Source organism: Rousettus aegyptiacus, unplaced genomic scaffold (genome assembly GCF_014176215.1).
Source record: "Rousettus aegyptiacus isolate mRouAeg1 unplaced genomic scaffold, mRouAeg1.p scaffold_m13_p_7, whole genome shotgun sequence".
Classification (NCBI taxonomy): domain Eukaryota; kingdom Metazoa; phylum Chordata; class Mammalia; order Chiroptera; family Pteropodidae; genus Rousettus; species Rousettus aegyptiacus.
The window spans coordinates 84,260,346-84,276,389 of record NW_023416310.1 but is presented as its reverse complement, the minus strand read 5'-3'; the positions used below and the strand labels follow the sequence as shown (position 1 = coordinate 84,276,389).

At 39.1% G+C, this 16,044-nt stretch overlaps 1 long non-coding RNA gene across 2 annotated transcripts in view; it reads left to right on the top strand.

Moving 5' to 3' along the window:
- LOC107521894 overlaps nucleotides 1-16,044 on the top strand; it is a 278,462-nt gene that overhangs the window by 190,421 nt on the left and 71,997 nt on the right. The window lies entirely within an intron of this gene.

Here is a 16,044-nt window from a genome sequence, read left to right as displayed (position 1 = left end):
GGTAGACCTAGGACTTTGCCTTTATGGGTAACACTGGCATTGCTGGTACCAACCTCACTTGGAGAGCCTGATAGAAGTTCAGACAGTGATTGAGACCTGGACCTTAGAACCAGATAACCCCTTTGACAGATGACTTAATTTCGTTGAGCCTCAGTTTTCTCACTTGTAAAATCAAATAATACTAATTAGAAATGCTTATTAAAATGTGTTGTTTTTCATTAAACTTAATATCTTCTGTTTCCAGCCTTTACTAGAACTGAGCATATATTCTGCCCAGAGGAGTAAAAAGAAGCCAATTTCCTTCTATTTGTTTAAAGTGGTGGCTTGAGAGGAAACCGCAGGGCTGTCGAGCTCAGGGAATGTGTTTCGTTTGTCTGACACCCTGCAAAAATCACCTGATTTCACAGCCATTTCTGTAAAGTGGGCACCGTAGCCTTTCTCTGAGTGTCCCCAGCCCCCAGGACCTATTGGACAGGTTTTAAAACATATTACTTGATAAACATGACACTGTTTGTTCAAGTTTATTGTTACCCAGAAGCCTCATTGGTGATCATCCTTTGTTTCTGTCAAAACCCTACGTATTTTTCTTCCAATGGGCACTTCCTTCCTCCTCTAGACCACCTGGCAAGCTCTCTTTTGCTTGTCTCTGTCACCTAAGCGCTACTTTGCTATAAGCAGCTTGCTTTGAAACTCACCTGCCTAATGAGTCCTGTCTTTGGCTTTCCATCTAGAGTAAATGTTCTTTAAGGACATGAGCTATGCCTTCCATTTCTTTTGAATCCCTCCAAGTACCTGGCATCATTCTATCAACAGTCCATAGTTGAATGTTGGTTGAAGGTATATTATATATAATTTACATAGAATTAATGTCAAAATTTTAACCAGGACATGGGAAAATAATTTCCTACATCTTTTTATTTAAGATGTAGGTCTCTTCACCTCCCAGATTGTTGGTTTTGGTGTGCTAGGAATGGTCGCTGTCAGAATCCTGACCACTCGAGTTGACTGCCCACAGGAGGAGAACTCCTAGGGTCAATCTATATGCAACATGGTCCTCTGGTATTTCATTAACAAAATTATTTGAGGGGAATCAAAATATCAGGAAGCCGAAGCATGTCTGGCTTTCAATTGTCATATCACTTTGTGACTAAAATTACAAAAGCCTTACACTGAGTGATTTACCCAGCCTTTCCAATTTGAGTAGACGAATGTTAAACTCTTAAAATAATAAAACCCAGAGAGTAACAAGAAGTGGAGCAGAAAGGAGGGAACTGAGAAATGAGATGAGGGCTTCTAGTCCTGGATCGCTCATTTGTGTCCCACTAAAGTATAGCCATTAACTAAGTAATGGGCTGGATAGAGTACATGTGGTTCAGCTTGTATTCTCTGTCCCTTCCTAAATGTGCCTTATTCTAATAGATTCGTGATTCTCCATGGATAGGTTTCTCTGGGGAGAAGAGAGCCAGATCACGAGGGTCCATGGAGAATCCACTACATCTAGAATCTTCCAATATTCTGGATGGGATTCTGTGTTTCTTTTCTCTTGCTAGCATGTGTCACTTCGGGAACACTACTGCACCTCTTTTAGTTGCATCTCCTACTCATTCATTATTACCACATCCTATTCCACCACTTGTTATGAAGACCGACTCTACTCGGCAAGGGGAGTGGCCTCTAAAGGAGGCAGCTGGGTGGGGGTGACAGGAGAGTGGATTTGTAAGAAGCAGCTTGACTCTCCTGTGATGCCCTTCGGTCTTCACTTTGGCCCAGGGGCTGTCAACCATGGTCATGACACACATGTGCATATGGTGCTTCAAGTCATGTTTGCTAAGCACAAAGAATGGCACTGGTGAGTGATTTTTTCCTTTATAATCTTGACTAGAATCAAAGGCCTCCTGGGACAAAAGTCACTCTCATATGTATTCTAATGTGCTTTGTAGGGTGGGATTCAACCATTGTGCCTACATATGCCTGTGGGAGTGAAAGTTGAATGCATCATGTTGAAAGTGATTTTAAGAGACTGAGAAACATTATATTAGATATTTGTATCCCATCTCTGTGGCCCCAGTGAGCAATTCTGCTATTCTTTTGGTGGATGCAAATAAGGGCCATAAAAATCATTTCCAAGTTCCTAGATCATAGAACATTATCTGTTCCCAAACCCCTCAAGTGGAGAGAAAGAAAATTTGGAGTTGTCTTTCCTCTTGATGCCTCAAACATCATTTCCAAGGTAGCGGCTGATTAACTCTCAAATCATACCATGTGTCCAGTGTCCAGTAATAGGCAGTCTCTGATGTGTGAACGATTTTAATTGTGGGCCCAGATGTTACTTTCAGGAGTAATTTGTCTATGATTTGAGGAGGTGGTCCCACACAGATCAATTGAGAAGGAGAAAATTATAATGACAGGTTGAAAGTAATCACTGCCAGGGAAAAGGGTGACTGAACTGTTTCTGCCAGGTAGGCAGGCTGTTTTACGGGATTTAAAAGAAAAGCATACTGTGTGCACTTTTTTTTTTTTTTTTTTGTAAACATCTCTGTTAGCCAGATCTCCGCCTCCCAGGGCATCAGGAAAAAAACCAATATGAGCCACTCAAGAAGGAGGTGGCTGTGTTTTGTCTGAAATTAAAAAAGAAAGAAAGGAAAACAACTCGAAGCTAAGTTTTCCTTCAAATTTTGCCCAAGCAAAACTGAAAACATTAAGTTGTTGAGCTGAAGATCTTTGTTTCTAGTTTGTTATTTTATTTATGATGATGATGATAACGTTGCTGTATTGATATTCTTTTTAGTGCACTGATCTAACTGCAGTCATGGTCAGCAGTGAAACAAACAAGAAGCTTGCAATATAGTTGACATAATAAAATAGACCAGGGCAGATGTGGCTTTACCTATTGCTCGATGAAGGGTTCAAATGACGTCACCAGGACCCTGTTTCTCTCTCTCTATTGCCCTGTCCCTTGGTGCTGGCTCCTTTGTCAGGATCCACGTACTCACAGAGTGGCTGCAGCAGTCTCAGATCCTGTGTTCTCTCTGATCCACTTCCAAGAAGGAGAAACTGATGGGCTCTTAACAAGACTCCTAGCCAAAGTCTCGCTGCTCTGATTGGGTCATTGGCCCATCTCCAAGGCAGTCACTACGGGTAGGGGTGGGGATGTAACACAGTAATGACATGTCTGGCATACATACATGCTTTGCCCCAGAGCCATGGGTTAGGAGTTACCAAAACAGATATCCATGATAAATATTAACACCCACTACTATTGCCATGTATTGAAAGCTATATGTCAGGCATTATATAATATTATCCTCACAACCTCTTATTCATTCATTCATTCATTCATTCATCCAGAAAGCATTTGTTGAGGTCCCACCATGATGACCAAAACACGTCTCTACTCAGTTTAGAAGGGAAAGTATCATGAAGTAGGTATGACTATCTACATTTTACAGATGGAACTACTATGGCTTCATAGAGTTATGTCTATTTCCTACAGCATTAGAATTACTAAGTGAGAAACAAAGATCGAAACCCAAATCTCAGTTTCTACAGCCCATGTCCTTAACTACTGTGCTAGTCTAAGTTGTCCTGCCTTGGGGTATATTCTGCCCCAGGTTGATGTATGTTTATCTGTGACCATGTTCCCCATCATGAGGATTAAATATGATGAAGGCAGGGAGAGAATATAAAAGATCCAAGAAATCTGTTTCCTTCCACTCCACCCCATGCTGATGAGTCAATATTAAATTCTTCTGGCTCCTTAATGATACGTGACAACAAACTGACCAACTACTTTTTGTGACTGTGCTTTCACTTAACATTCTGCCTCCTCAGTGCTTTATTAGTAACTACCAGTTGGGATACTTGGTCCTAGGAGAGCATCTTTGCAGCTCCTTCGGCAAGATTAGAATTTTCATTCCCCTCCAGCTTCCAAGAGTTCAACAGGCTACCTTATCCTACACTTGAGGAAGCTGAAGCTCGGAGAGGCTAAGTGACTTGTCCAAAGTCACTCGGCTAGTAAGAGGTGAAGCTGGAGCTTAAAGCACCTATTCTTTTAACTCCTACAGTAGTGCTTCCCAAACTGCTGTCAAATTTATGAGGTTTTGGTCGTATGCTTAAGTATTTAAGTATTTACGCTATTGTCATTCTAAGCAATGATACAATGATATTTTTTAGTTGGTGTTACTGAGTTAATAGTTTTCTAAAGCGTACTTCAATGAACATAAAGCTTCAAAATTTAAAAATCCTACACGTCTCACGCACCATCAGCAGTAGTGCCCGACACGGAGAGACATGGTCTGCGCTTTGCGGATGCCTCACCAGTTAGTCGGCCGTAGTTTCAGGACCAGGGCTCAGGTTTACAGGAAAGCAACAGGCAATTACCATGGAAAGTTTTTTTTTTTTTTTTTTTTTATTTCCAGGAAGAGACATACATGTATCAGCCGAATGGAGATGCGGTCGTTTTCTGTTCCTTCCTGTCCAGCGTTGACCTTCCCAGTCTCAGCCCTGTCCCCACGCTCTGCTCGCTTCTTGTCTTTGCTTGTGGGTGAGACGTGCCTTCTATTTAAAGGCTAACCCAACTTTTCAAGCCCCACTAATATTTGGAGCCTTTTATTGTCTTGCAACTTCTTTGAGATTTTATGGTATATTGCTTTTATGGCTACCTAACTGCATTATTGTTCAAACTCAAAATATCTATTTCGGAGAGAGACTTCAACCATGTAGCTATTGCCGCCTTCACTTCATTCCATTTTAATTATGTTTGGCTCCTCATAAATTTTCCTACTGATTTCCAAAGTTCTGTTAAACTCATAAGCCACTTAAGGATGAAATTCAGATCCCAAAGTGCATTTTTATTTCTAGTAACTTGGAAGGAAGAATCAGGTAAACTACCTAATACCTCTCTGTTTGAACACAGAGAATAGGTGGAATAGAAAAGACCCATTGCATTTGAGCACATTTCTTCACAAAAATTCAAGCTCTTAGAGGCGGCTCATTTGTTTTACCATTTAACAATGAAATTGAGGAAGTCTGTGTTTGTCCTCATAGTTATTCTTGGCTACCATGATGCTCAGATTATTAGGGGTATTGAATGCTAGTAGTAGTTCTTGAGGGAAAGACTTTGCATGTTTATGTTTTTGTTTTTTCTCATGAGAGAATCAATCCACTTGCAAAAAAGCACTTCCACATTTCCCCAACTCTGCATTAAGGCATTAACCAGCCTACCGATTGTCATTGTTAACTCCAGACAGTTTAGATTGTCTCTGCTACTCCACGAAACTCTAAATCTGTTGCTCATAGAATCACTTGAGATGTGTTTAATGAATACTGATGCTCAGGCTCCAGGCTGACCAAATCAAATCAGCACCTCTGGGGCTGGAACTCGTGCACCCTTTTGAAAGTTCACCAACTGACTCTCGTGTGCACACAAGAACCTCTTTTTCACAGCTTCTGGCTTCCAGAGTTTCTGTGGTGTTAGGATCAGATGAAGTCAGGCAGGTCTGGGGTTGAATCCCTGCCCTACTTACTAGCTGTGACACGGGGCTATTCATTTAGCAATTCTAAGCCTTAGGTCTTCATCTATAAAATAGAGACGATAATGGCTCCTACCTTATGGGATGATTTCGAGGTTCAAAGAGATGATGCATGTACAGCACAGCCCACTTATACTGCAATGACTAGCTAACTAGTTTTTCGGCCTATGAGTGTTAACTCTGCTTAGTTCATCTTATACATCAATGAATCTTCCCAAATCCCTGCACCGTTGCCCACTAAGAAAGAGAAGAGCAGCCTTGGATATCTAGAAACTGGCTTGGTACACATACCAAGGACCCAGGTTGTTAGGAGCTGGTCTAGAACTCTAAGTTAGGCCATGATGTCCTCCTGTTAGATATAAACAATCTCACCAAACATAACATCAGACAGGGCTACTCCGGGACCATGAGGAAGTGAGACAAAAAATAAGACCACTTCATAATTTTGTCTAAGCACAAAAACAGATCAATGCAAAACTGTAAAAATACTAAACACCCTCAGCTAATATGAGTGACAGCTGCTCTTTACCTATTACAGCTTTAGCTTCACCCTAGTCTTTCTTCCTCCCTCCCTCCCTTGCTTCCTTCCATTCTTCCTTCCTTCATCGAAATTATAGTAGTCTCAAAGATATCCATAAATCGATTCCTTAAGTCTGGACAACAGCCTTTGAAATAGGTGCTATTATGATGTCCACTTTACAGATGAGGAAACATAGGCACAACAAAGTTAAATAATATGCTTTCATTTACACAGTTAGTGGCAGAATCAGGATTGAGAAATATACCGATTTATCTTTCTAATATGGTGGTTATGAGGAATAACGAGCTATGGCAGGGAAAAAGTATAATGTGGTTGGCTTCCCTAAGGAGTTTCTGGTGTTTTCCCTGGTTTTGAATCCCTGTTTTGTTGCTGAAAACCTTTCTTTTGTACTCTCCCTACAGCATGAGGCCCTGAGTAAATATTGTTGAATATACTCAAGTATATCTTGCCTTAACTTGTTCATTCATAGATTTCTGTTTGCCCCCAAATTCAAGCAGCCATTTGGAGCTTGGCTAGGTCATCTTTGCTTTCCTATTAAGAAAAGTCACATGACATATTTGCATATTGATCAAAAACGATCAGAGGAGTTACTCCAGTCCAGAATGCTAACACTCGACTATCTAAAATTGAATTAAAGACACCTCACACATAAAGGATGTTTAGGAAGTCCAAGGCTTTATAAAATACTGCAAACATCCATTCTGAGAAGCCCTCTGGAGTTTTCAGGTTATAACCCTTTGCTAGATTAATTGATCACCTAGTTAAAAATAAATGATACACAGATCCCTCAAGTAGACTCAGAATTTGTGTAAGACAGTAGGTCACCTTCTTTTCTCTTTATTGCAGAAAAAAAATTAAATGTTTCTGTATTGCATAGTTTCTGGGGACTCATTTAGATTTCTCTTAATACACATTCAGGGGGTTCTTTTTGATATTTGCCTTGGAGACACCCAACTCTATCATTAGGAGCTTCCACCACTAGGAATTGGCCTTGTATCCCAAAGGAAAAGAGTTTTCAAATGAGGTTGAAATGGAACTGTCTCAGGTGGGCATGAAACAATTTTAATGAGAGTAAGGAGTCTGGAAAGAGAAAAATCCTTAGATCGGTGGAGGCACAGAATACTAGGTTTAATCTGAAGACTTCTGGGATTTAGTAGATTCTGAAAAGATAGACATGTTCTGGTGTATTTGAACTTATATTGGATGACTTCCCACATTCGTGTGACAGGAATAAAACAGTATTTGATTATAGTCTTCCTCTTTCCTCACTCATTCATTCCGTCTCTGCACCCTTGGTGTCTCTATCACCTGGTTCTCTAAGGAGAACTCCATTAGTGGAGGCTTTTGTGATGTTTAAGCATGGCAGAGGAGAGAGAGAAGGAAAATGAGAAAGCTAGGAATGGAAGTCTGGTTTGGAAAGGGACAAGATTTCATCAAAGTGGAACAGAAAAACCGAAAGGAAGGATGGCGTGGGGAAAATGTTCCCCCCCCCCAAAGCTGGGTATCCAAAAAGAATTTGGTTGATTGGGAGTTGAAAGTGGAAGAGAAATTGGGGGAGGTTAGAGGTCATCGGTGTGCAGGACATAGATGAGGAGAGAACATTTTCAATATGTTTTGCAGACAAATATACTTATCTTCCTGTCCTTTCAGAGTGATTAAAGATTTGAATTGTTTTAATGGAATTTGTTATTGACCTGTGTTGCTTAACATGTGATGTTGAACATGGACTTGATCAGTTATAAGCCCCTTATTTGGAGGTCACCTCTACCAGGTTATATTCAGCCTATAAGTGAGCCTGGGTCATATTCAGAATATTGTGATTAATTCATGGTGCTGCGTTTCAAGGGACCTATAGCTCAACTTGAATGCAACCAGGAAGATGAAAGAGCTCAAAGCCATCTCATCTTAGAACCATTCAAAAGAATCAGCAATGTTTTAGCTTGGAGAAGAGATGTCTCAGGAACATCCTCAGAGCTATCTTAAAAGATTTGATTAAAGATGAAGTATAATATGTGTGTGGTTCCACAAAAGAAACCAGGACTGGCAGGAAAAAGATCTATTTTTTAACCTCTTCTTGGCCTTTTCCCTAAGATCAAATGTAAAGAGATCTTTTTTCTTCTAAGGAAAAAATACTTTAGCCCTAAGCTAAGGGGGAACTTTCTAACCATCCTGGCCACAGACGGGTGAGTCGACAACCAGCAATAGGTACTTTAGGGTGGGTACTCAAACAAAATATTTGGGGGCAATGCAAAAATGCAGCAAGCAGATGAATATGAATTCAGTATTTCTGAAATTTGAATGATCATCATTATACCTGTGTCCCACGCCAAAGATTCTAACAAAGTAGGTCTAAGGAATATGTGTCGTCAAAATGTAATGCAGGATAAATAAATCCATATAATGGAATATTAGTCAGAAGAAATAATGAAGTACATGCTACAAAATTGATGAACCCTAGAAACATGATGCTAAGTGAAATAGTCACAAAGCCTACGCATCGTATGATTCCATTTATATGAAATGCCCAAAACAGGCAAATCTATTGGGGGAGAATGTAGATTAGTGGTTGCCTAGGACTGAGAGGTATTGGGGGGAAATGGAAAATTGCTAATGGATATGGGATTTCTTTGGGGGTTATGAAAATATTCTAAATTGATTGTGGTACTGGTTGTACAACTCTGTGAATATGCTAGAAACCATCAAATGGAATCCTTTAAATGGATGAACTGAATGATATTTGAATTACATCTCAATAAGTCTATTATATTAAAAATAAAAGCAATCCAGATGACATGGTCTTTGGTGAAATTTGGAAACCAAATCTCAAACCTTAGCTTCAATTACGATCATCTAAGAATCTTTCGTAAGATGTTTCACCTCCTGAGGTTCTGATTCAATTGAGACTAGAGCACCAGTTTTTAAAGCCTCCCACATGAGTTTACTATGCCACTTAGGTTAAGAATCTTAGGAACAGATGAACTTTAAGTTCCCCTCTTCCTTTGAGATGCTGTGATTTCTCAAACCTCTTATTTCATCTTAGTGTTTAATAAGAGCGTGAGCTCTGGATCAGATACCTGTGTTGGCATTTAGCTCTGCTGTTTGCAAGCTGTGTGTCATTGAGCAAGCTGTTGAACCTCTCTGTGCCTGGATTTCCTCATCTGTAAAATGGGAGAAATGTTAACACCTACCTCACAGAGCTTTTGTGAGGATTAAATGATATGTGTAAATTATTTAATCTAGTGCCGGCATGTAGGAAAAACTCATTGTTAAAGATGATGATGATAATGACAGTCACAGTGGATAACAACAATGATGATGATTCTTCTGCAAGGAGAAGAAATAGAAATTTGGATGTTGGGGGAGGGGCTGACTATTTCTTATGATGAAATATGGCCAAAACAGATCAATTTCATCTATAGTGGGCTTTGTGGACAAAGATTTTGGAGTAAGAGGGTCAGTGGCAGCAAGAAATATTCTTATCTGAATACTATAGGATTAAAAACTAAAGAGCTACAGTTTCTCATTTTAATGATTCTCTTGCGTGATGACATTTAGATGAGTCTAAGCATAAACACTGTTGTCTTCCCACTGGCTGTGTTAACCCAAAAAGACAGTTTCTGCTCTTAATATCTGGGAAAGATGGGGGATGTGTCTGAGAAAGTTCTCCATTAGATACAGACTGACAGTGTTTTAAAAATATGTATAATCAATAAACCAACACAGACAGCCACGAAGCATGAGAAAGCAAGACCACAATTTGAGCCTTCTTGGAGTTCCGACCTCTATCACACATGTGGAAAAAATAATATGACACAAACTTTCTAAGACTTTGTTTTCTAATTTAGGAAAACGAGAAAGATTAATGATGCTTAATCTGCCAGAGGATCAGTTCTCTGCTGTTGCTTTTCTTTTTTAATCCTTTTCCCCCTCCTCCCATACTAATTTAAAAACTAAATCAGAACCCAATATCCTATTGGTGTACTTTTGGCAGATCTTGGCTTTGGCATTGTTCTTCTGACCAGTTTACTGCTTAGTGTTTATTACTAATCATCTGTGCCTGGAAACATGACCCAGAGAGGAGAAGGACCAAGGCAACAGCATGCAATGACATTGTTAGAATTATTCACAGTGTTTTCATCAGGCATCACTCAGCCCAAATCCACAACCACAACAGATGCCTTCGCACGCCAAATCCCAGGCATGGGCAGCCAGGCAAAGCTGGCTTCCCTTAGCACTTGGCAAGAGTCCTCATCCCTTTGCCCGGTATCTGGAGCCCAGTGCTTGGCCAGGACTAAAGGTGAGACAGGCTGAGGGAATAAGAGTTTGCTGCATCTGAAAGCAATGCTCTGATGTCATCTTTCTCTCCAATACTGCAAAAAATAGAGTTGCAGTGGGCAAGAACATGGGCACACTGGAGCACAAAGGCAAGGGTCTGGGGGGGCGGATATCTACCAGTGTGATTTACGTTATGATGCCTCTTCGAGTAATTTAACCTCTCGGAACTCAGTTTTCCTGATGAAGAAATTCATTTACTTGTAGTAATTAGGTAACTATTTATTGAGTGCCTACTATGTGCCAGATGCTTTGTGTTAAAAGGGGAGAAGTAGATGAACAGAATATTAAAATTTACTATTCAAACTGACAATAAAAATTTATCTACATCTAAATCAGTGACTTTGGAACTGCCACTTTGGAGAAACTCAGCCTGACATTTACCTTTCTGATAGATATGATTACATCATTTCTTATCAAGTCCAGAGCCTAAATATTGCTGACTTTGCTAATATTATAGTTCCTTTGTCTGGAAATATATGTTTTAATAGTTAATTTTTCCTCTCTCCTTCCAAAAGTAAGAAATTCCTATTCTTAAATTCATTTAGAAAATATGAGAACATTCTTAAAATATCATCTATCATCTTACCACCCCAAAACAATTATTCTTAGCCTTTGGGGATAGAATGGAGGATTTTAGACCATGGGGAAGAATACATATACATATACATATACATATACATATACATATACATATACATATACATATACATATACATATACATATACATATACATATACATTACATATACATTACATATATATACACACACACACACACACACGTGTGTGTGTGTGTGTGTATTTTTTTAATTTCGACCTAGTAGATCTGCTCAGTACATTGCAAATTCAGCTGCCTGAAGCAAAGTCAGAGGCACAGTATTGTAGGGTTCTTTAGGAAATGGTGGCTTCTTCTCTAGGTGAAATCTTCTGTTAGTTTAGTATATTTTGCCAAACCAGTAGGGTATGAGATTAGAAAATGATAACAGATGAGGTGACGGTATTTTCCTTGATATTTTACAAGCATCTTTGTTTAAAGTTTAACGAATGTTCTTTCACCTGTGAAGAGAATTCTGGGGTCCCAGAGAGTCGTAGCTGATTGGTGAGAATAGTTTTTACTTGTTTAGTCAGGATTTTTAGCTAGTGTCTTTTATATGCCAGTAATTAGGCAAGGAGACTAGGAAGCAGAGGTATAGAGGTGTTTAATATGGGGAGCAAATGACCTTAAGCTGTTAATAATACTCAATTAAGTATTGTGGATTCATGCTATGAAGGGAACGGCAGATGAGATCACATAGGAAGGGCCCTAACCGATTCTAGATAACAAAAGAAGTTTCCCATAATCAAGTACCCTGTAAACTCATGCAACCTGAAGGCAAAGGCTCCAGTCGGATCCACGGTGGAGATCATTGCAGCAAACAAGTTAGGTTAGGACTTGTATTCCAGCTGTTCAAAATACCTACCTGCCCCGGGGCAATTTTGTACCTTGCTGAGATTTTGCGCTATGAGTACGATTACATAGTGAATCTGGAAAATTGCATACTTATGTGATCAATCAGCTTTCTAACTGACCTTCCTCAGAAGAGGATGGCCCTTCCTAGAGACCATTTGCTGGAGCTCCACCTTTCAGCATTTGATGTATGGTATTACTTTGGACCTAGTTAAGGGAATACCAGGAATTCCAGGCTGTACACATAAATGGATACAAAAAGCATCAGATAGTTTCTTTGAGTGGTTGTGGCAAAAAGATTCCTCATGATTTATGTACTGTACATTGCGAGATGTCTGATATGAAGTCAACAACTGAAATCGAATGAATAATTCAGCATATGGATCAATCGCATCATCTACTTGCCATGTTATTGCTATTTTGACGTAACTGCAAAGTGAAAAATAAACTGATGTCATAAATAAACAACTGTCATTTGATATGAATTAGACCCTATCAGGTACCACTTTGAAGCTTTCTGTATAATTAAAAATTTGCCCTTAATAAAATATGGGGAGAAAGATCTGCACATGTTATTTCGATGCCAACATTGGAAGAAAAATAATGTAGAAAGATGAAGCAGCAGATCTTGTCTTCAAAGGCCAGATCTTTGTTGGTCTTGTTCTGGAAAACATTGCTCAAGAGAAGGATCTGACTGCCCATTACATGGTGTAATAGTACCATTGGCTCTGTAACCAAAACAAATACTAAGATTAATTCCTTTCATGTTAGTTTTAAAAGTAGGTAGATATGAATGGACACAATCTAAAAGCCTTCTTTCCTTCTCCACGTATCTTTCTTTGATTGAGTGACTAGTAATTCATAATAACTCCTTGTCATATTCATTTTATGCCTCTTTGGGGAAAAGCACAAAATGTGATCTAGATAATCTCATATCTTGGGCAGTAGCTGTCATATCATTGTCCTAGTTAATGCAACTATTAGCATTTGTTTATAATGGCACAAAAAGGATAATCAATTTAATTGTGCAATTATTCATCTTTTTATTTTTTAAGGGTTTTTATCAAAGTCTTGCCTTCCTTAATCAGAAAAATTCCTTCTTAGAAATGTTAACAGAACTTGTTCTCTGGGTGGGAAATATAAAATCTCTGAAGTTTAATCCTACTATAAAAACTAGAAACATTTTTATTTACTAGCCTTTGATCAAAGGACAAGCTCTAACTTTGTTTCTTTTTGAAAATATGTGTTATCAATAAAATTTGTGACTTTTCTAGCATATTGCACCCTTAACAGGTAGTTTTATATCTTTAAACATGTTATCTGTGAAACTCTTTAAACTTCATTTGAACATCTATTAGATCCACATCAATATTTGCTATTTTGGAATAGAAATTCCCTCGGGGTCAAGTAGGCTATCTGGAAAATATATCTTGTCTAACAGCATACTAGGTAGTATTAGAAGTAATAATAACAAAACGAATACAAATTATAGCATGGTTTGGAGAGCACAGCCTTTTCTCTGTCTTTTCAGATAACTATACTTCTGTTTTGTTCATTCTTAGAATTGAAAACACAGTGGTTTTTAAAAGCCAAATATAATTTAAAATAAACTCTTGCATCCTCCTTTCCCAGCTAAGATCTGGGAATGGACAAGACCTAAGTGGGAAAGAATTAGACCTCTTGAACTCTTTGGAGGAAAAGTGTAGAGAGTTTGCAGACTTCTGATGTTTCTCATCCGGGCTGAATTTGTATCGCTGAGATGCTGGTGTTCTCGACTCTGTCCTTAAGTACAGCTGAGCGTATTCATGTACCAAATGTCATTTCATAGGAAAAATCAAATTCGATTTGGTGAGAGTTCCAGAGAAGAATGAATCCAATCTGGGTTGGAATTGACAAAGCACACCAATTAAAACAAATGCAACGCAGTGCTCTGTGCATACCATTGTAATGTCAAAAAGATGATGACTCTTAGAGAAATACAATGGTTTCAGCTCAGAGGTGACAGGACATATACTCTTTTCCTTTTCTCTTGGTAGAGCTTCCATTCAGAAAGGAAACGAATCTCTGTTGTGTCCCAGTGATCAGGGAGGAAAGACAGACAACCTGCTGCCAGAACCGAACGGCAGAGGATGTTTGTAATACTGACCCAGCAAATTGGATTCGTGGAACTGATAGATTCAACGCCGCACGATCAAAGGAATACCATGACTTTGTAAAGTGCATGTTCATCTGATCCTGTCTTGTAGAAGCTTGGTATTGGTTTCCTCAGGATCAACCGAAATGATTTTTGCACCTTGGAATTAGATGGGCTGATAGAGGGACCACTTTCTCTCCAGTAATTCTCTATGTCAGGTCACATGTACTCAGCCCAGCCCACATGTTGTTGGGTTCTTTTATCTCTTAAACACAAAATTAGTGGCCCACTTAGAATCCTCTTCTTCACTAGTCAAGGAGTAAACACTTATTTAGCACCAACTATGGCGTTTGCCCTTGAGGGACATCATCCAAGGAGGCTATGTAGGCAAACCACTATGTCACATTCCAGTGACACTGGAAGCTGGGGACATGCAAACTCCCCAGGCCCGCACTGTACTTTCAGAATGAAAATGCAAGACACGCACTTTGACATAGAATTTTTTTGGTTGACATTTCAATTTATGTAAAATATTATGAATGTATGCAAATAAAGTGATAAGTAGGTAAAAGTTTAATGAATCATCCTCTTGGAAAGAGTAAATTACACGAAATTAGAAAATGCTTAGGAAAACTGGAATGTATGACATCTGCCCGAAGAAGAAGTGATTAATTTTTCTGAAGACAGGCAGATAACCTGATTCAGACTGAGGCCATGATAACTGATAAGAGGCGAAAGTGATGTCCCCAGTACCATTTACCTTTTAATGTGGGGCTGTAATGTGCTAAGCGAAAGCATGAGTAATATGGGAATGATGCTTGCAGGAATCAAACCTGCACATTTCCTGTGAGCAAACTGGAAGCCATTGAGGGGACAGACAAGGCTGGGAATGTTCCCTTTAATAAACAAAAACAAAGAAAAACACACGTTAAAAACAAACAAAAAAAGAGTTCCCGATCCCTGGTGACCTTGGGGATTTTTGCCATGACCAGCAGTGGAGCAGAAGGATCTTGGCTAGAGCCAAATAAGATTTGGAGGGAGATCCCTAAGACTGATGGTGGTGACAGGAAATGTATGAGTTAATGATAGATGGAAAAAATCTTGGCAGTATTCCTCCTAATTTTTATTAAAATATAAATCAAAGAAACGTGACTTTGGCAAAACTTTCTTCCCTGCACTTTCCTCTTTGTGTTCCTGGCTACTCACCCTCATATAAATGGAACCACCCTTTAAATGTACCATCATTTAAGGGTGTACTGAAACATTCTCAAATTCTGTGTTTTTACCAAGTTTAGTGCTAATCACTAAAAGCGTTTAGTTGTAGAAGTCTCTTGACTACTACTGTGGTTTGTAAAAGTCCCATTTCCGGATGCAATTATCTCCAAGTACAGCATGTATTAGTGTGGACTTGTCATTTCTTTCCTTTCGTATGTGAGATTTTGGTGGGTTTGAAGATGGCCAGAAAATGAGAGAGGAGATGAACAGCTTTTTGAGAACGGGCTGGCGCTGATGTTTTTACATCAAGTGATGCCACCGAAGTTACAAAATACCCGCCCTACCTGCATACACATCTATTTGCCTTCCAGCCTAAAGAGCCATATAATCCAATACAGGAACTAGGTGAGAAGGCACTAATACAAACCAGAAATTCATTCTTGTGTTTTCTGAAGCTCAACTTTGTACGAAAAGCACAAAGATACTTCCCTAGTATGCTTAATAGGGTCATTTTAAGGACACATTTGTCGAACTTCACTCTCTTGGCATCTGTTCAGGACAGCTAACAAAAGTCATTTGTCTCTTACCTTCTGATCACCCCTACAGCTCCCCACCCCAACAAATCCCTAGCAAATTCCACTTGCTGAGTGTCCTCCTATTAGCATAGTGGTGTGTTTTAATTTGGAGAAGAAGCATGTGTTTCCTATAAGAAAGTTGTTTTAGGTCTTTAAATGTCTCTGTCAAACACTTTCTTTTTGTTTGGAGAAGTAATTACAGATCAGTACTGTTGAAACCAAAACATCAGAGAAATTGCCTGTCCCAGTGTTTCTAATTTGGTGGA